General features: G+C 49.1%; 1 protein-coding gene and 1 long non-coding RNA gene across 27 annotated transcripts in view; one reads left to right on the top strand and one right to left on the bottom strand.

The window, feature by feature from the left end:
- Positions 1-21,455, bottom strand: part of FBLN2 (fibulin 2) — a 111,173-nt gene that overhangs the window by 34,146 nt on the left and 55,572 nt on the right. The window lies entirely within an intron of this gene.
- LOC144339310 (uncharacterized) lies at positions 16,565-20,859 on the top strand. Its single transcript, XR_013414211.1, has 2 exons — positions 16,565-16,636; positions 18,021-20,859. It is a non-coding gene; the product is annotated as an uncharacterized LOC144339310 (long non-coding RNA).

The raw sequence follows: 21,455 nt of genomic DNA, 5'->3' as shown, positions 1-21,455 counted from the left end.
AATCGACAGTAAACACGCTTGATTCACATGAAGAAGAAAATTTGATTGTCTAATGGGTACAAGGTACACTTTATTCAAAATACATATCACGTGTCTAATATGTACCTTAAAGATGTCAATTCTCCTCTACTTACTCTACAACTTCAATGCGATTCCAACCAAAGCAAAGTGTAAATGCCAGAGAATTTGTCATGTTAATTCTAAAATTCATCCAAAAAAAGAAATGTTTAAGAATACCCAAGAACATTTCTGAAAAATAAGAACAGAGAAGGCAGACTTTCTCCAACAGTATCAGAATACACTTCAAAGTTCTAATAATTAAAACAAGAAGACAAGGAGCTCAATGGAAGAGAAAAGAGTTCAGAAACAGACCCATGTACATATGGGAATTGAATATATGATGAAGGTGGCATTCGAACTTAGCAGGGAAAGAATTTAATATATGATGCTGGGATCCACATCACGCCATACATGAAAGTAAGTTCTAAATCTATAAAAGCAGTATTAGAATAAAATTTCCAAAGATGATTTTAGAAAAAAGAGAATCTTCTTCAGAAATAAAATCCATAGCCTGCAATCCCAGAACTCTGGGAGGCTGAAGCAGGAGGATCACTTGAGGCCAGTAGTTTGAGACCAGCCTGAGCAACATAGTGTGATTGTCTCTTAAAAAGAAAAAAAATTTAACCAGGCATGGTGGTACATGCCTGCATTCCCAGCTACTCAGGGGCCTGAGGGGAAAGGATTGCTTAAGCCCAGGAGATGGAGGCCTCAGTGAGCCGTGCTTGTGCCACTGCACTCCAACCTGGGTGACAAGAGTAAGACCTTGTCTCAAACAAACAAATAAATAACCCTCTCACAGCCGTCAGCACTGTGAGAGCCTCTTGTTGATGAGTTTACTTTCTCAGTCCTCTGTTTCCTTCTCTGCAATGTCAGCTCCCAGACAGTAGGTAGCTCTCTTATCTATCTTCTTCACAGCCGTATCTCAGCCCCTGGCAAATGGTGGGTGTTCAATGAGTATTTGCTAAATGAATCTAGGAGACCTTTGGCAACTGAGAGGCGCTGTGTCAGAGGCTGGCATCAGTGCTCACTGTCTGAATGGAACATGGCTCAGACATGTCTGTCCCAGGACTCAGGAGCACTGGGTGCCAGGCAGAGCCCTGCCTCCACCTCCCAGGATGCCACAGTCCTGACTTGAGTCTCTGCGGCCACTGAGAGTGATGCCACCACTCAATGCCTCATCCCCTCTTGTTACATTCTGGCCATGTGGGAGACTCTCCTTATTTGAATACTTCTGGTGGCAGGAGGTGACTCTGCCCAGGCGGCTTATCCTCTTCTGCATAGCTCAAACTCACAACATTTTTCTACAGGACCAAATACTTCCTCCCTAAACTTCTTCCAAGATTGCCTTACAGAAATTACGGTCCCTGGCTCTTAGCCAGATGACATCAGTGGGATGCCCAATGAAGATAACAGTAACAGCTGAAATATAGCAGTGCTAGCAACCAGCCAGGCAGGGTCACAGCACACGAACCTCACAGTTACTAAGAGTGAGAACTGTTGGCATTCCTATTTCACAGACGAGTTGGGGAGTTAGAAATCCCAAGCAGAGTGACTACACATAACAAAAATGCACTGTAGTCAGGTGGACACCCTCAACACCCTGACTTGATCACTATGAATTACATACATGTCACAGAATTTCACATGCACCCACCCCATAAATGTGTACAAATGGCCAGGCACGGTGGCTCACACCTGCAATCCCAGCACTTTGGGAGGCCGAGGTGGGCGGATCACCTGAGGTCAGGAGTTTGAGACCAACCTGGCCAACACGACGAAAACTCGTCTCTACTAAAAGTACAAAAATTAGCCGGGCATGGTGGCGGGCACCTGTAATCCCAGCTACTCAGGAGGCTGAGGCAGGAAAATCGCTTGAACCCGGGAGGCAGAGGTTGCAGTGAGCCGAGATCATGCCACTGCACTCCAGCCTGGGTGACAGAGCAAGACTCCGTCTCAAAAAAAAAAAAAAAGTGTACAAATGTAAAGCAAGTCACCAGCCTCAATTTCCCCTCTTCTCCTCCTTTCTCCAGACCTGAGCTTCTCCATGTCTGTCACACAGGTGACCTGATGCAGCCAATCCTGAAGGTCCTCTCTGAGACTCTAACCGTCACCAGCCCGAGAGATGCTCTGCTTTCGTGGGTGTTGAATGGTGCTCTCTGCCGGCTCCTCCTTGATCAGGTGCCAGGGTTCAGCCTGCGCTTGGTAGGTTTACCCCCATTCTCTCCTGGCCACCTTCCTTCTCAAACAAAGCTCAGGAACTATGACCCTTATGCTGGGAGGGTCACCCACTTGCAGCAGGAGGGGAAATTGTGTAGGTACCATGAGTGGCATTGCCAGGTGCCATCCAAAATGTGGGAGGCAGAGCCAGGCAAAGCCCAGCAAGGTGAGTGAGTACCCCTCATCTTATGTCCAGAGGCCCCAGCCCTCCACCCTGATTCTCCAAGGCTCCGCCCAGCAGCCACCTCCTCTCTTCTAGGACCACCTCTCACAGGTCCCCTAGCCTCTGCCTGGCACTCGCTCTCTCTCTCTCTCTTTCGCTCTCTCTTTCTGTCGTGTTTTTTAAGTTCCTGAGCACCAGACTTTTGGAGTCTCAGCCCTGGGGCTTCTTCTATTCTCCGACACACCCTGGCCTGGCTGATCTCATCTCCAAGCTTCCAATGCCACCTTCCCCTGGCCCCCACCCCCCACGTCACATGCACATGCCCACAGCTGGCCAAGAAACCACCCCAGATGTCTCCCTGGCACTTCCCCAGCTGGAATTTGCTCAGCTCCGGATTCCCCCAAGCCGCCCCCTCCCTGGGTCTTCCTGTGTCAACAAACGCCCTACCATCCTCAGGACCCTCCCAGGCCAATCCCCCATCCCCCACCTCCCTCCAATCCATCACGCACAGGGCCATCTCCAAAGGCATCCCAGTCCACCGGCCACGCCCTCCTCCACCACTCCCTCCTGCACTCCTTGCCTCCATGCTGTCGCCCTCCAGCTCATCACCCACGGGGCTATAGAATGACTGTCCACAAATACAAATCAGATTGGATCGTTCCTGCGCCTATGGCCCCCCATGGTCCCCACTTTCCTTACAAAGTCCTACACAGTGGGGCCCTGCCCGCCTCCCCTAGTGACCTCCTTTCTCTGACTCACTCTTCAACTCGCTCTCTCTCCCCTCAGGACCTGCTCGGGCTCAGTCCTGCCCCAGGACCTTGGCATTTGCCATGCTGCTGCCTGGAATCTTCCACCTCTCCCTGTGCCAACTGTTGCCCCCATTCTCTATAGGGCAGGCTCCTTCTCTTTCTGGGGGTCTCTCCTCCTCAGAGAGGGTCTCCCTAACTTCCATATCTAAACTAACTCCTACTCAGCCCTCATCATGTCATCTTACCTAGTCTTCCTCACAATGCTCTGGCCTTCCACATCCCAGAGTCATCTTGGGGAGCCCTGGGGCTCCACAGATCCCATGGAAAAGCCACTGCCCCACAGGATAAAGTGCCTCTCTCTAGAGTGAGACTCAGGGCCTTCACAGCACAGCCCAGACTCAGTTCCCAGGAACACACACCTTCTTTTGTTCTATGCCTTTGCACACGCTGTTCCATGCTGGGATGCCCTTCTTCTACCTTGGCCAACTGGCAAGTATCCAACTACCCATCCCTAATGAGCCAGTCCAAATGTGACTCCCTGCCTGTGTGTCCGTCCAGCAGGCTCTGTCTAACACCCAGGAAAAGCAGCTCCCTCCTCTGACTTCACTCATATCCTTCCACCACAACGTCCCTGTCGGGTGGCAACCTGTCCCAACCACCAGACTGGGAGGGTCTCATGGGCCAACAATCATCCTAATCATTTCAGGGTCTCCAGTGCCCAGCACACAGCACAGACCGGGTCCCTGGTAAAATCTGGGGCTAGGTGAAATATTTCAGGCTCTTGGTGTATATCATCTCATGTAAAGCTCACATCACAATGGGAGGTCGGTGTGATGATTCCCCTGTCCCAGAGGTATAAAAAGAGGTTCTAAGAGTTTAACAGAGGCAGCCCAGGGGCACAGCCTTAGAGAAATTACAAGGAAGAATGCAAACCCTTACTAGCCACCTCCCCTTACACCACCTCTATGTAGCAGATGTTACCAGGCTCACAAGACGAGCACAGGCATGTCCTTCCACTGCTGGAAGCACAGGTGTGTGGCTGGGCCACCACTCACTGGCTGGGGCACTTGGGCAAGTCACTCAGCTTCTGAGCCTCCATGTCCTTGCCTGCAAAATGGGCAAGTAACCCTCCCCACCCACATTTCATAAGTGGGAATGTAAGATTCAGTGCATGGCAAATAGCTGGTACTCAGTAAACACAACCTCCCTGTCTCCTGGCACATACAAGATGCTTGGTGACTGCTTTCCAAATTAATTAACAAAGGGGCAGACAAATCCATGGAAGGATTGGCAACCATCCCTTCAGCAGCAGGAGCTGGTGCAGCCTTCAGCCACGCCTACCCTGCCTCTTCTTTCCTCTGGCTTTTCGAGAATTCCCCATTTCTGTCCACTTTGCTGCTTTGCAGGAGCTCAGGCCAAGGGGAACAAGGCCTTCCCCATCTGCTGGTTCTCAGCAGCACTGCGGAAAGAGAGACGCAGGTGCTCTCCCACTCTGACAGCCCAGCCTCGACCCAGAGGTTCTCTCTGGCCTCCTGGGATTGGCAGTGACATGGCCCCGCAACATCCCTGCTTCAGAACACACTGCCATGGTTGACTTCACAGCATCAGGGCTCCGGGCCTGGTAGCAGGGTGAGCATGACCCTTACCTAGCAGGAACCCCGCTGTTCCCACGCCGAGCGGCACAGAGCAGGTCCACTCTGGAAAACCACTCATTGTCCCCTGGTAAAGCAGAAGGCGCCACACCCATGACACTGAGTATTCTGGTGGTCTCCAGGTGGTTTCCAAGTGCCCACAAATGAGAGGAAGGGTCCACAGCCTGCAGCGTGACCACATGATGCCAGCCACCTCACTGCCACCATGTGCCAGGACCCACCAGCACCACACCAGCACTGCACTGGGGAAAGAGGCAGCCACAGGGGAGTACTGCACACAGCCTTTCATGTGAGGCTCAGAAACAGAGAAGAGTGAGGCAAGAATGTTCAGGGGTAAATTATAAAGAAAAGGAGGGAACTCCTGTTGACTGCCGTCAGGACGGTGGTAACTATGGAGTGGGGTGTCAGGGACGACCCTATGGTTTCTGTCTTGCTGCCCATGTGGACACTTCCTGAACTGCTCTTCTCCTCCCAAACAAAAACAGTACTGAAAAAGGTAGAATGATCAGAAAACTCTAAGACTAAAGACTAAAAGACTCTTTTAAAAATAGATCCAGGCCAGATGCAGTGGCTCACGCCTATAATACCAGCATTTGGGGAGGCCAAAGAGGGAGGGTTGCTTGAGGCCAGGAGTTCAAGACTAGCCTGGGCAACACAGCCAAACTCCATCTCTACAAAAAATTTAAAAATTAGCCAGGCATGATGGTGTGTGCCTATAGTCCCAGCTACTTGGGAGGCTAAGGGAGGAGGATCACTTGAGCCTGAGAAGTCAAGGCTGCAGTGAGCCATGATCGTGCCACTGCACTTCAGCCTGGGCAACAGAGCAAGACCTTATCTAATATATACATATATACACATATATATACATATGTGTGTGTGTGTATATATATGTGTGTGTGTGTATATATATATATAAACAATAATAAATTTTAAAAATAAAATCAAGGTAAGTGAAACAAGCCAGATATACAAGGATAAAGACTATGATTCCACTTGTATGGGGTCCTTAGAGTAGTCAACTCACAGAGATAGAAAATGGAATGGTGGGTGCCAAGGGCTGGGAGTAGGGGTATAGGGAGTTAGTGTTTAATGGAGACAGAATTTCAGTTTGAAAAGATGAAAAATTTCCAGAGGTGGATGGTGGTAATGGGTGCACAATGAGGTGGATGTAATTCATGCCTTGGAAGAGCACAACTAAAAATAGAAAATGTCATGTTATGTGATAAAATAATAATAATAATAATGCATTGCAGTGTAAAAAAGTTGTGGGCCAGGTGCAGTGGCTCACGCCTGTAATCCCAGCACTTTGGGAGGCCGAGGCAGGCAGATCACGAGGTTAGGAGATTGAGACCATCCTGGCTAACACAATGAAACGCCATCTCTACTAAAAATACAAAAAATTGGCTGGGCGTGGTGGTGGGCACCTGTAGTCCCAGCTACTCGGGAGGCTGAGGCAGGAGAATGGTGTGAACCTGGGAGGCGGAGTTCGCAGTGAGCCAAGATCGTGCCACTGCACTCCAGCCTGGGTGACAGAACGAGACTCCGTCTCAAAAAATAAAAAAAGTTGTGACCCCACAATTCTTGTAGGGATCTCATCTGCTGATAGATTAGATGCCCCCATGAACACAAACAGGAAACATCACAGATTATGATGCACCTGCATTTGTGACAGCAAAGATCCAGAAACAACCTAAATCCCACCTGCAGGGCAGTGATTAAATAACTGATGCTGATCAGCCTAGGCAACACAGTGAGCCTCCATCTCCACAAAAACATTTAAAAAATTAGCCAAGCATGGTAGCATGCACCTGTGGTCCCCACTACTTGGGAAGCTGATGCAGGAGAATGCCTTGAGCCCAGGAGGTCTAGGCTGCAGGAAGCGGTGATCACGCCACTGCACTCCAGTCTGGGGACAGAGTAAGACCTTATCTCAAAACAAAGCAAAACTGATGCTATATCCATCTAATCGTATGCAGCTGTTAAAAAGCATTAGATCTGCATGCACTTATATGAAAACAATTTCCACATGTACTATGAATAATTTTTTAAGGGTCAATCCTGAATAGTATCTTTAATAAGCTACCATTTGTCTTTCTAAAAAGATGCATGGATATGCACGGATTATTTCTTGAAGGAGACCCAAGAAACTGGTAACTGTGGCTCTCTTGGGGAGGGACTCAGTTCTGGGGAGGGAGGAAGGAAACTGACTGTTTACCCCTTTTGTATTTTGTATTTGTTTCTTATCTTATGCAGGTATTACCCATTTTCTGAGGATTCTAAGTTCCTTTGATCATAGGACAATGGGTTCCTGGAACAATCCAATGCAGAGGTCATGACCCCTCTAGACAGTCCCAGTCCCTTGACATTAAAGCCTTAAGGAATTCTGGCTTTGAAAATGCTGCAGAGAAGTTTCCACACCTGGCAGGAGGGTGGCGATAGGGCCATCTCCGCCAGGCCCCTGTTTGGACAGGATGTTTGTAGGGCCTGAGTGAACAGTGCAGAGAAGGCTGCAGCCCTGATGTTCCCGCCAGCCTTGGTGTTCTCCTGGGCGTGTGGAGGGACGGAGGGGGGGATTACCTGAAAGTCTGGGGGCACCTTGAATTTTTTTTATGAGGACTGTAAAATGGACAGACAGAAAGGGTTTGTGAACCTGGGTCTGCCTTCCTCCCCGGGATCACAGAAACCAGCAGAGGATGGCTAAGAAACAGCAGGAGTGGGGTCTGCCTGAGCTCACGCAACTCAGGATGAGGGATGCCTTCCTCTGCAGGCAGAGCAGCCCCAGCCAGCCCCCTCAGCACCAGCTTCTGTGTCCCCACTGCTCTCTGCGGCCCTCACATCACCTTCTCCTCTGTGGGTGTTTACCATCTGGACACCCCAGCCTAGCCCAGAGGAGGCACCTGGCCAGTCCTGCCAACCGACCAGATCTCAGGCTTGGCAGAGCTACCTGCTGGACCCCAGCCTGCACCCATGGTATCTTCCCTCTGGTTCTAGAAGGAACGTCCCAGTCCCAGCCCCCATCTTGCAGACCAGCAGACAGCTGTGGAAAGAGGAGGCACAGCTTGCCCCAGACCACACACCCAGCTGGGGCAGCCACAGGATCTCACCCCAGCTGCACGGCTCCAGAGTGCAGGCTCCTGAGCCAAGCATCAAAGAAAGGAAAGAAGGGGAGGGAAGTTCAAGTACCCATCCACATCAATTCTTCCAAGGGAAGCAGGGCCCTCCCTACCACCCCTCTGGCCCCTTCCCCAAGCCCACTCTCACAGCAGGCTCTCAGCTATGCACCATCCTGCACACGGTCTGGAGCCGGGGGCCTGGGCTCTGAGGTCCCTCTGTGTCCCCAGCAGTGTGCCACCTGAAAGCCAGCCTGACCATTCAGCTCTGCCAGCTCAAGATGCCTGGCAAGAGCTGTTTCCTGGGCCCAGGTCAGGGGCTAGAGCTCCCCCTCCCTCCAGAGTCCGCAGAACCAGGATCACTTTAGTAACAGCCACCACCCAGCGGGGAAAACCAAAGACCCAGGGAGGCAGAGCGACGTGCCCAAGGTCACACACAGGGTTTAAATGACAGGCTTCTTTTGTGAGGTGATCCTCACTCCCCAGGAAAGGAGTCAAAGCTGCCCAAGCTGCAGGTCCCCTGAGCCCAGGAATGGTGAAAGACGGGGTCTGAGCACAGAGAGAAGCCTACCACGGTGAGCGACCTCCGCCCGCCCAGAGAGAAGCCCATCACAGCAGGGACCTCTGCTCCACCCAGAGAGAAGCCCATCACAGCAGGGACCTCCGCCCGCCCAGAGAGAAGCCCATCACAGCAGGAACCTCTGCTCCACCCAGAGAGAAGCCCATCACAGCAGGGACCTCTGCCCGCCCAGAGAGAAGCCCATCACAGCAGGAACCTCCGCCCGCCCAGAGAGAAGCCCATCACAGCAGGAACCTCCGCCCGCCCAGAGAGAAGCCCATCACAGCAGGAACCTCCGCCCGCCCAGAGAGAAGCCCATCACAGCAGGGACCTCTGCCCTGCCCAGCACCACCCCCGGCCCATCAAGCCTGGGCAAGCAGCTCTCTGAGCGACAGAACTCTGCCCATGTTTCTACACGCAGCCCCCAAACATCAAGGAGGGTGAGTCTAACCACACCCTTGGTATCCTACCCACCCACTGGGGTCTATGAGCTTTCCAAAAGTCTCCAGAAAAAATGCTTGACTCCTGGGCCTGGGAAGAAAATATAATGGCTCCAAAATCTAAAGAGACAACCACAGAAAAGAACAGGGAAAATGTTCACTTAAAAGTCTATAAATTTAGGCCGGGCACGGTGGCTCAAGCCTGTAATCCCAGCACTTTGGGAGGTCGAGACGGGCGGATCACGAGGTCAGGAGATCAAGACCATCCTGGCTAACACCGTGAAACCCCGTCTCTACTAAAAAATACAAAAAACTAACCGGGCAAGGTGGCGGGCGCCTGTAGTCCCAGCTACTTGGGAGACTGAGGTAGGAGAATGGCGTAAACCCGGGAGGCGGAGCTTGCAGTGAGCTGAGATCCGGCCACTGCACTCCAGCCTGGGCAACAGAGCGAGACTCCGTCTCAAAAAAAAAAAAAAAAAAGTCTATAAATTTTACAAGATATCAGCTTGTCGACTGTAGCTCAGCTCAGCTTAACTCTGAAGTGGAGGTAAAATGAGTGTTATAAAAGCTTGCAGTGTCGGGGGCAGAGGAGGAGGAGGTACGGTGCCTTAAGATGGGCTGCTTCCGGGGCTAAGAGAAGAAGAATTCATACTTGCTGATGGCTACAGCCACCCACACTGGGGACTTTTGAATATGTCACCCACTTAATTCTCCCCACAACCCTGCAGGCTAGGGGCAATTATCTTCCACTTTTTTTTTTTTTTTTTTTTTTGAAACAGAGTCTCACTCTGCCACCCAGGCTGGAGCGCAGTGGTGCAATCTCAGTGGTGAGATCTCGGCTCACTGTAACCTCTGCCTCTCAGGTTCAAGCAATTCTCCTGCCTCAGCCTCCCGAGTAGCTGGGACTACAGGGGTGCACCACCACACCCAGCTAATTTTCATATTTTTAGCAGAGACGGGGTTTCACCATGTTGGCCAAGCTGGCCTTGAACTCCTGACCTCGTGATCCACCCACCTCAGCCTCCTAAAGTGCTGGGATTACCGGTGTGAGCCACTGCGCCTGGCCAATTATCTTCCTCCTAAAGGTGAAGAAAGTGACTGTACCAAGATTGGAATGCAGCTCTGCCTGTCCCCAAAGCCCAGGCTGTTGTCTACCAGAGACAAACTTGAAAACATTTCCTTATGTTTTTATCACAATGTGAGTGTGCAAATTAACTTTAACCCATGCCTGGGTAGTTAACATGTGCAGGACTCCAATGAGGATCCAACCCTCCAGAGGTGGTTGCTAAATTCAGTGTGAATATTGCCGTCCTATCTGTGACGACTGCAGAAATCGCCGCAATGCTTTGCAGTTCCTCCCATTGAGAAGTGGCATCTATTTCCCCACCTGTTGAATCTGGGCTGACCTCGTGACTATGTTGCCCTGGACAATAGGATATAGCACAGGTGAAATCCAAAGGGGCCTTTTGGCTTCTGCTCTCTCTCCTGGACTCTGTTGTCTGGACTGGCCTGATGGAGGATAAGAGAGCACAGACAACCATCCCAGCAGAGGCCATCCCAGACCAGCCATCCCCCAGCTGAGCCCCCAGCTGACCACAAACACAGGAGCAAGCTTAGCTAACATCAGCCACACCTGGCCCACATCAGCAGAGCCCAGCCCAAATTCCCAACTCACAAAATGAGCTAAATAAACTGTTGCCAAAGCAAACTAATATGAGCCACAAATACGTAGAAAATGAAGTGTTAAAATCAATACAATTTGCAATAGTCTTGAAAACATCAATTAGCTAAGAATACATCTAATTAAAGATATACAAGAACTCTACACTAAAAATGACAAAACACTCCGAAAAGAAAATAAAAACAACCTAAACAAATAGGGGGATATATCACATTCATGGGCTGGAAACTTAATATTGAGATGCCAATTCTCTCAAATTTGAGCTACAGATTCAATACAATACCAATTGAGATGCTAGCAGCCTTTTAAAAGGGCTAATTCCAAATTTCAATGGAAATGCAAAGGACCCAGAATAGCTGAAACAATCTTGAAAAAGAAGAAAAATGCTGGAAAACTCTCACTAGCAGATATTAAAAATTACTACTACAAGGCTACAGTAATTAAGACAGAGTGGTAATGGTGCAAAGATAGATAATGGAACAGAAAAGAGAGGCCCAAAAACACTGGCTGGGTGTGGCGGCTCACGTCTGTAATCCCAGCAAGTTGGGAGGCTGAGGTGGGTGGATCACCTGAGGTCAGGAGTTTGAGAGCAGGCTGGCCAACATGGTGAAACCCCGTCTCTATTAAATATACAAAAATTAGATGGGTGTGATGGCAGGCGCCTGTAATCCCAGCTACTTGGGAGGCTGAGGCAGGAGGAGGATTGCTTGAACACAGGAGGCGGAGGTTGCAGTAAGCTGAGATTGCACCACTGCACACTCCAGCCTGGGCGACAGAGTGAGACTCCGGCTTAAAAAAAAAAAAAGAAAGAAAGAAAAAGAAAAGAGAGGCCAGAAACAGACCATACAGATGCAACCACTGGATTCCTGGAGAAGCTAACAATGTAATGCAGTAGGGGAAAGACGGCCTTTTCAACACACAGTGCTGGGCCAGCTGAATGTCTATTTGTAAAAAACTGAATTTTGATTCCTACTCACACCGTACCCAGAAACAAGTTCCAGATGGACTAAGGAGCTAAATTTGAAAGGTAAAACAACAAAACATCAAGGATGTAACAGAAAAATATCTTTACGACCTTGGGAGAGACATCGATTTCTTAAACAGGACACAAAATCTTGAAAAAGAAGACAACACTGGAAAACTCTCACTAGCAGATATTAAAAATTACTACAAGGCTACAATAATCAAGACAGAGTGGTAATGGTGCAAAGATAATGGAACAGAAAAGAGAGGCCAGAAAACATTGGCCGGGTGGGGTGGCTCACGCCTGTAATCCCAGCACATTGGGAGGCTGAGGTGGGTGGATCACCTGAGGTCAGGAGTTCGAGAGCAGCCTGGCCAACACGGGTGAAACCCCATGTGAGATGTCTAGGGGCTATTTGTTAATACAAAATGTATTAACATAAATATACGGATCAATAGAAGACACTTCATTCCAATTTAGACTTTGTGTTCCTCGGATGACAACATTTGCAATGAATTCATCAGGAAGTTTTATTAAGAGAGTAGAAAGGCAAGTCCTAGAATGAGATCACATATGTGGAATCCAACAAGAGACTCATAACCAGAACACATTTTTAAAATGCCTATGAATCAATAAGACAAAGAAACTTAATTTTAAAATAGGCAAATGACAACAAAATAGCCAAGAGTAATATGAAAATATAGACAACATCATAACTTGTAAGAGAAGGCAAATAAAGGCCACAGTGAGCTATTACTACACACCCTCCAGACTGGCCAAAATTACAAAGAATGGCAACCACCAGAGCTGGCAAAAATGTGGAGCAAATGGAACTCTCATGCATGGCTGGTAGGGATGTAAACTGGCAATGTACTTTGGAAAACCATTTGGCAGTATCTGCCAACGTTAAACATAACCTTTGATGCAGCAACTCCAGTCCTGTATGTATCCAACAGATATGGATGCCTAAGTCTTCCAAAGACACAGACAAGAATGCTCACAGCAACTGTGTGCAGCATGGAACCCAAATGTCCATCTACACTAAAATTGATTTTTAAAACTATGATTTATTCCTGCAATGGAATCATAAACAGTAATTTTCTAAAAATGAACTACTGCTATATGCACGAACATGCATGAGTCTCAAATACTTGATCTTGAGCTAAAGAAGCCAAACACAAGCAAGATCACGCTGTACATTCCCATCATTCAAAATAAATTCAAGAATAGGAAACAAAACAGGGCTGGGCATGGTGGCTCACATCTGTAATCCCAGCACTTTGGGAGACTGAGGCAGGTGGATCATTTGAGGTCAGGAGCTCAAGACCAGCCTGGCCAACATGATGAAACCCCATCTCTAGTAAAAATACAAAAATTAGCCAGGCGTCATGGTGGGCACCTGTAATCCCAGCTACTTGGGAGGCTGAGGCATGAGAATCACTTGAACCTGGGAGGCGGAGGTTGCAATGAGCCAAGATGGCACCTCTGGACTCCAGCCTGGGCAACAGAGCGAGACTCTGTCTCAATAAATTAATTAATTAAAGACTAGGCAAGAGTTAGGCCAGGCACGGTGGCTCCTGCCTATAATCCCAGCACTTTAGGAGGGCAAGGCAGGAGGATTGCTTGAGGCCAGGAGTTTGAGACCCACCTGGGCAACATAGGTAGACCCCATCTCTACAAAAAAATCAAAAATAATGGGCAAGAATAATAGATGGTGATAAAAGTCAAAATAATGGTTTCAGGCAGCAATGGGGTGTAAGAACTCAGAAAGGGCACCAGGAAAACTCTGGGGTGCTTGAAATGCTTTCTATCTTGACTGTGGAATGCCTGGGTTTACACATTAAGTAGAAACTTGCTGGGCTGTTCTATTAAGGCTTGTTGCTTTACTGTCTATACATTTTACTCTAATAAAAAGCTCTAAGAGGAGTACTGTTATATTAATTTGGATTAAAAGACACTCAAGAGCATGTATATTATGCTTCAATAGAAACTTTAAGAAAAAAGAAAACTCAGGACACATAACAACCAAAAATAAACCAAATATCTAATCATCCTTGATTAGACAGTACTTTCACAAAACGAGCTATACGATACCCTTTGGGAAGAAGAAGAGAGAGATTAATATAGTCTGAATATTAGAAGGCATTAGGGCATTGGTAATTGTGTTATGTGTAGGGTCATAGTATGTGATAATATTAGAGAATATCGTTATTTTTTAGAGTTGCAAGATACAGTGTCAAGATTGAAATATCCGTGTGTGTGTGTCCCAAATGAGAGAGAGCACTGGATAATGATGAGGCTGAGCCCATTCTTCACTGAGCCCCCTTCCCCCTCAAACAGCCCCAGTGAAAGTCTGTCCCAGCTGCTTGGTGTGGGCTGGGGTTCCAGCTGGAACCCTGAGATGTTAGTGAGCTGTGGCTGGGAGAGTCACAGTTACCAAAGGGGGCTTGATGGTGGGCTTCAACAACATGGGGGGGAGGGGCTGTGAGACCCCATAGTATCTGACTTCCAGCTGCTCCTTAGAAAGCTCTGGACAGTGGTATGTTCTCAGTCAGATGACCTATGGACAAGCCTCACCCTTCCACAACCTTCCAGGGAGCCAGTGATGTGTGCGACTGTCATCGGCATTTTCATGGGTTATTTTTGTTGAGATGTCTAGGGGCCAACTCTATGCGAAAGAGAGAAAAGTATCTTGCACAATTCTGGGCCGCCCTAATTCAGGAGAAGCACAGAAATTCTTGACAAGTTTAACTATGTTTAAAAAGAAATGTGTGGAACTTGCAAGACACTAAAAGTGTGCACTGTCCCTTCTCAGAAAGAACTGTGAATTACATTATTTTTTAAGGAACTGCTATTACCTAAGAGGCTGTATTTCTGCTCAAACTGAAGTTTGATGTAATTCTGATTCTTAGAATAATGTTTTGTGTTACTTATAGATAAATCTTATAAATGACTTAATTCTGTTTATTGTTTTTTCTTTCTCGCTTAATTTCCAGCCCATCATACATATAGTTTAGTAGGATATATTTAACTACATAGCAATTTTGGTGTTCCCAGGCCAGTATTTACTGTGAGAAATGTAAACATACCTTTTTAGAAACATTAATAAATAGTGATTGATAAAAAATAAAAGTCAAAATATCACATAATATAAACTGGATCTTTTTTTCTCTTAGAAGTAAACAGGAAATGGGGCACCAGAGCTGTCCAGCGTGGTTTTCTGCAAAGCCTCAGGTGATCCGCGCTGGCCGGGGAGGCGTTGACTCAGAAGTCCTGCCTGGAGAAGAGGCAGCAGATACCCCGGGAGCAGCCACCAGCTGTGCTCTGCCAGAGCAAAGCCAAGGTGGTCTGGGACCTGGAGCTCAGGGTTCCCAATGAGAAGCCACGGGGCCAGGATGGGGCCCTTCCAGAACCGAATGCCCCGTGCCTCCACCTGGCAGATTTCCATTACCCTTCACCCCACACAATTATGCATCACTTAACGAAGGGGACACATTCTGAGAAAGGACACTTTATGTCCTTACCCACACCTAAGTGGCATAGACTACGACACACCTGGGCTGCATGATGTAGCCTTGCTCCTAGGCGACACACCTGTCCAGAACTTGACGGTACTGAGAACTACTATAGGCAGCTGGAACACAATGGTAAGTATTTGTGAATCTAAACAAAGCTAGACATAGAAAAGGCACAGTAAGAATACGGTATAAAAGATAAAAAGTGGTTCCCCTGTATAGGGTCTGCAGACCCAGAAAATCTGAGACAGGTCTCAGTTAATTCAGAAAGTATTTTAAGTTTTTTTTTCAAGGTTGAGGATACGTGCCCAAGACACAGCCTCAGCAAGTCCTGACCACTGGTGCCCAGGGTGGTTGGAGTGCAGCTTGGTTTTGTACATTTTAGGGAGGCATGAGACATCAATCAAGTACATTTAAGAAACACATTAGTTTGGTCCAGAAAGGCAGGACAACTCAAAGCAAGATTGAGTGCGCCTCCAGGCCATAGGTAAATTTAAACATTTTCTGGTTGACCATTGGTTGAGTTTGTCTAAAGACCTGGGATCAACAGAAAGGAATGATGTTTGGGATAGGATAAGAGGTTGTGCATGGTGTAGTTTTATCATGCAGATGAAGCTTTTAGCTAGGCTGTAAAATGTTTCTTATCAGACTTAAAATCTGTGTTGATGTTAATGTAAGAGGTATAATGAAGCCTGTCCAACCCCCACTTCCCTTCATGGCCTGAACCAGTCTTTCAAGTTAAATTTTAAGAGCCCCTGCTGAGGAGGAAGTCCAGTTAGATGGTTGGGGGCGACGGAGGGCAGGGCTTTAGAATTTTATTTTTGGTTTACAGGGCCCTTACCACCCATGGAGCTTGCAGGACTGGACGCTGCCCTGGGTGACTCAATGAGTGAGTGCATTTGAAGACCTGGGGCACTACTGTGCACTACTGCAGATTTTAGAAACACTGGACACTTCGGCTACACTAAATTTAGTTTAAAATATTTTTCTTACTTCAATAATAAATTCATCTTAGCTTACTGTAATGTTTTTACTTTATAAACTTTAATTTTTTACCCTTTTGTAATAATGCTTACCTTAAAACATAAATGCCCTCATTGTACAGCTATAGAAAAATATTTCTTTATAACTTACTCTATATGTGTTTTTATTTTTATTTTTTTTTTTTTTGAGACAGAGTCTCGCTGTGTCACCCAGGCTGGAGTGCAGTGGCCTGATCTGGGCTCACTATAAACTCCACCTCCCGGGTTCAAGCGATTCTCCTACCTCAGCCTCCCGAGTAGCTGGGATTACAGTCCTGCGCCACTGTGACCGGCTAATTTTTGTATTTTTAGTAGAGACAGGGTTTCACCATGTTGGCCAGGCTGGTCTCAAACTCCTGACCTCAGGTGATCCGCCCTCCTCAGCCTCCCAAAGTGCTGGGATTACATGCATGAAACACCGCACCCAGCCTATTTTTAATTTTTTTTTTTTTTTTTTTTTTTTACTTTTAAAACTTTTTTCTTAAAAACTAAGACATAGGCCGGGTGCGGTGGCTCACTCCTGTAATCCTAGCACTTTGGGAGGCTGAGGCGGGCGGATTGCCTGAGCTCAGGAGTTTGCAACCAGCCTGGGCAACACGGTGAAACCCATCTCTACTAAAATACAAAAAAGAAAAGAAAAATTAGCTGGGCGTGGCGGCATGCACCTGTAGTCCCAGCTACTCAGGAGGCTGAGACAGGAGAATTTTCTTGAACCCCAGGGGCGGAGGTTGCAGTGAGCCAAGATCACGCCACTGCACTCCAGCCTAGGCGACAGAGCGAGACTCCGTCTCAAAAAAAAAAAAAAAAACAAAAAACTAAGACATAGGTCAGGCATGGTGGCTCATGCCTGTAATCCCAACCCTTTGAGAGGCCGAGGCAGGCAGATCACGAGGTCAGGAGTTCGAGACCAGCCTGACCAACATGGTATAACCCCGTCTCTACTAAAAATACAAAAATTAGCCTGGTGTGGTGGTGGGCACCTGTAATCCCAGCTACTCAGGAAGCTGAGGCAGAAGAATTGCTTGAACCCGGGAGCTGGAGGTTGCAGTGAGCTGAGATCACACCACTGCACTCCAGCCTAGGCAACAAGAGCGAGAATCCATCTCAAAAAAAGAAAAAAGAAACTAAGACATAAACACACACACTAGCCTAGGCCTCCACAGGGTCAGGATCATCAATATCACTGCCTTCCACCTCCACATCTTATCCCACTGGGAAGTCTTAAGAGGCAGTAACATGCATGGAGCTGTCATCTCCCATGATAGCAATGCCTTCTCCTGGATACCTCCCAAAGGACCTGCCAGAGGCTGTTTTATAGTTAATTATTTTTTAAATAAGTAGAAAGCCAGATAACACACTAGTGCACAGTAGTGCCCTAGGCCTACCAAAATAACAACAAAAATATAGTAAATACATAAACTGGTAACACAGACATTCATTATCAAGTATGATGCACTGTAACTAACTACATATGCTAGGCTTTTTGTTTTGTTTTGTTTTGTTTTTGAGACAGAGTTTCATTCTTGTTGCCCAGGCTGGAGTGCAATGGCGCAATCTTGGCTCACTGCAACCTCCGCCTCCCGGGTTCAAGTGATTCTCCTGCCTTGGCCTCCCAAAGTCCTGGGGTTACAGGCATAAGCCACCACGCCCAGCCCGTGTGCTAGGCTTTTATACTGTTGGCAGTGCAGTAGGTTTGTTTATACCAGCATCACCACCACACCACAAAAAATAATGGCTACGCTGTTACTAGGCAAAAGGCATTTTTCAGCTCCTTCAGCTTCACCATAATCATATGGGACTATCACATATGGAGTACATCATTGATGGAAATGTCATTATGCGGAGCTTGCGGCTCCTCACCCAGTCCTGGGCCTCTGTGTCATCCTAGTGGTGTCATGAGGGGTGGCAGAGGGAGAGTCCAAGTTACGGCAGCAAGCAGGTGCCTGTAGCGTACTTTCCGGGTGCTTTAAAAATATGTGAACGAATTGCTAATATTTACAAATTGGGAGCTGTCATATGAAGTTCCAGATCCCAGGCTTCTTGCAGAAAACCCAAAATTTTGGGCCATTGCGGGCCTCCACAGCCCCAGGGCAATAGCAGGAGTGACTGCCCTTGTGTTCTAGGTACAGTCTCTGGTCCTCACGGCCCCTACTTTCCCACAAGCTGTTTCACTCCCAGACGTCTAGTGCTGCTTCTCCATCATATGCATTCTAAAGGCCAGCTGCTGGAGTGACAGCAGGGACCCTCATCCCTAAGGGTCTTCACCTTTGTGGTTCCCACTGAATCCCCGGCACCCAAAGGATGAGGGGGGCAGGTGAGAGGGTGGGGCTGGAAGCAGGAGAGAAAGCCTCTTACTCCCTCTCTCCCCACTCCCCCGCCCCCAGGTTCTGGGCCCTCTGTGCAAAGCAGGCTTGCCTACCTGCTAATCCCAGCGTCATATATGGGGTCCATCACTGACCAAAACGTCCTTATGTGGCCCTTGACTATACTTGAAACCACAGCCCCACCAGGTCCACCCACCTAGACCTTGACCAGGCAGATACCAGGGAGAAGCCTGAAGGGTTGGAGGTGGGGGGTGAGTGCGGAGCCTGAGGCCTGCCAGCTTGCCCTGGGCTCACCTTTGCCCCTCGAGGGCCAGCCATCCAGAGTCCTGAAGCCTCGTCTGCCCACAACAGGGAAATGCCTGCTCACGCTGGGCAGCCAGGCAAACTCAGGGAGGCAGCAGGCAGGAGGTGGAAGTGCCTGGTGGAGAGGGCCAAGTCAGGGGTTTGCAAACATCTACTTCACTGGTTTCAGGAAACTTGGACAATTCACTTAACCTGTCTGGGCCTCAGTCACCTTGTCTACAAAACGGACAAAATGATGACATCCCCTCACAGGGGGTCATGACGCATAATGGACTGATACATGTCCAGTGATGAACACAGTGCCTGGCACATAATAAATGCTCCACTGATGCAGGGTGACCTGTGAGGGTGACGAAGAGGGCCCCACATGCAGACTCAGTAGAGAAGGGTGCCCCTCCCCTTGTCTGTGGGAAGCCAGCCTCGCAGCCAGGCTGTGTGGCTGAAGGAGGGGTCTCGCAGCTCACGCGTTTGCTGACGCAGTTGGCAGAGGCCAAAACAAGAGGGCAGCATGGGAGGGAGACAGCCACTGAGGAACACGCTGCTGCACATCTGTAGGCAGCTGGAGTGGCAAACACAGCAGTTGAACAGCCCCTGCCCAAACCCACCAGGGCTGGCCCCTCTGCTCTTTTGCCAGAGGGGACAACTTCTGGCCACCAGAAGATACACATCTACATCTGTCTGAAGAAACAAAAACACAAAGCCCTCTTCTCATCCCTCCCTCACCACCCCAGTTCCTGCAGAACTTCTGGCAGGAAGAGGCAGGGAGCAGCACTCGGTGCTGGCTGCCGTTAGCCTGCCTGCTCCTCTCAGTAATCCTGAGACTAACAGGACCACCCCATTGTACAGATGCAGAAACTGAGGCTCAGAGAGGGTGAGTCACTTGCCTGAGGTCACACAGCCAGGAGCAGCACAGGCAGGACTTCACTCTCTGAGGGCCAAAGCAGGCTCAATCTCACTTCAACTTGGCCCCAAGCCCACTTTCCCAGCATGGAGGCCTAGGAGTGGACAAGGGGGTGGAGGTCCCACCAGAGCCCCAGCCCACACAATTCTGATCTCAACCAGAAGCTTCCCCTCAAAGCCCTAGATGCTGCAGGCCAGAGGTCCTAGAGGCGCACAGCCTGGCCTAGCCTAGAGGAGGTGCTAGCAGATAGAGAATGCTGACACTGCCCGCAGGGAAACCCGCAGCACAGATCCTGAACTCCAGCTCACCCAGGCCCCCAGAATTCTGGAAGGCTCAGGAGGCCAAGGACTCCCAGGCATGGTTCAGCCTCAGAAAAGCCGCATCTGCTGCCTTGGCCTGGGTGCGTGAACAGGATGCAGCGCAGGGCTCAGAGACTGCCACCCTCCCAGCAGGGCCTCAGGACTTGGAACCACAGCATCCAGGATGCCAGCCATGAGTGGAGCTCTGCTTTGTGGCAGGCCTCCCCTGCACCTGGTGTCCACCGCAGGCGTTCTTCCCACTGAGAACACAGCTCTGGGAGGGAGCCATCAGTAAGCCCCTTTTACGGGTGAGAAATCTTGAGGCCCAGGATAGTTACGCAATTTGCCCGAGGTCACACAGCTAGTGAGGGGTAGAGCCAGCCTCCAACCTGGGGAGCCCTGTGCCAGGACCCAGGCAGAAAATACAGAGATGCCTTTTACATCAACCGATCTGGGTTCAGAGCTGGGCTCAACACGTCCTTGCCCTAGGCCGTGGCCAGGCACAGGTTGACACCACAGTGGGAAGGGACTCGTAATCCCTTTGCTGTAGGGTCACTATGGGAACTAAATAAGATGAGGCATGTAAAGCACCGGCACGGGGTCTGGGGCTTGGTGCTCAGGCATGGGGCACCCACTGGACTGACCGCCTGCATTCTCCCCCTCCTTAATCCCCACCATGGCAGCAGGACTCTGCAGTGACTCTCATGGCCAGGAGCCTTGACCCTGGGCTGGCCTCCTAACTGGCTGACAACACAATGTGGCAAAAGCAGTGGCCCAGCTAGTTCCGAGCCCAGGTGCAAGAGCCCATGGGTGTTGAGGTTTACCGCACGCGTACTACCTCAGCCTCCATGTCTGACTGGCCATGTAACTTAGAGGATAAATTCCTGCTGTCTTTCCTCTGCTTCAGCCCAGAGAGCTCTCGCCCCAAACCCACACTTGGCCTCCAGGCCAGCAGGATTCCAAAATAACGCATCCATCCAGGAAAGGACTTTGCATTGGTTTGTTTCAAATCTCAGGCCTGCTTGCTTTAAACTGCCCAACAACTACCAGACTTTCATGTTCCCCACCCTGGACCCCAGTGAAAGCCAGTGCCCCAGGCCCACACCTCTCCCCGCACCTCCCCCTCCGCCCCAGCCTTGTGCTCCCTGACTTCCCTGTGTGTGTGGCCCCCAGGTGCACCACGTATCTCCCAGGAAGTAATAAAATCTCAAACTATTTTAATAATTGAAGGAATGCTCTCCAGCTTCAAGATCCTAAATTAAAACACCTGTGTGTTTCTAATCTTTCTCTTGTTCCCACAATGAGAACACACCAGAGCTAACCAGCTGGAGACCACGTGGCACAGACATGAGCCATCCTGGCTGAGGCCATCCCGGACCAGCTCAGCTGCCAGGAGATCACAGACACGCTCAGGCCCAGCTGATGTCAGCCACGCCTGGCTATGTCAGCAGGACTGCCCAACTGGCCTGTGGACTTGGGAGCAATAATAAATGTGC

Source organism: Macaca mulatta, chromosome 2 (assembly GCF_049350105.2).
Source record: "Macaca mulatta isolate MMU2019108-1 chromosome 2, T2T-MMU8v2.0, whole genome shotgun sequence".
Lineage (NCBI taxonomy): Eukaryota > Metazoa > Chordata > Mammalia > Primates > Cercopithecidae > Macaca > Macaca mulatta.
Note: the sequence above shows the minus strand (reverse complement) of the source record. Positions and strands in the feature narration are given on the sequence as shown.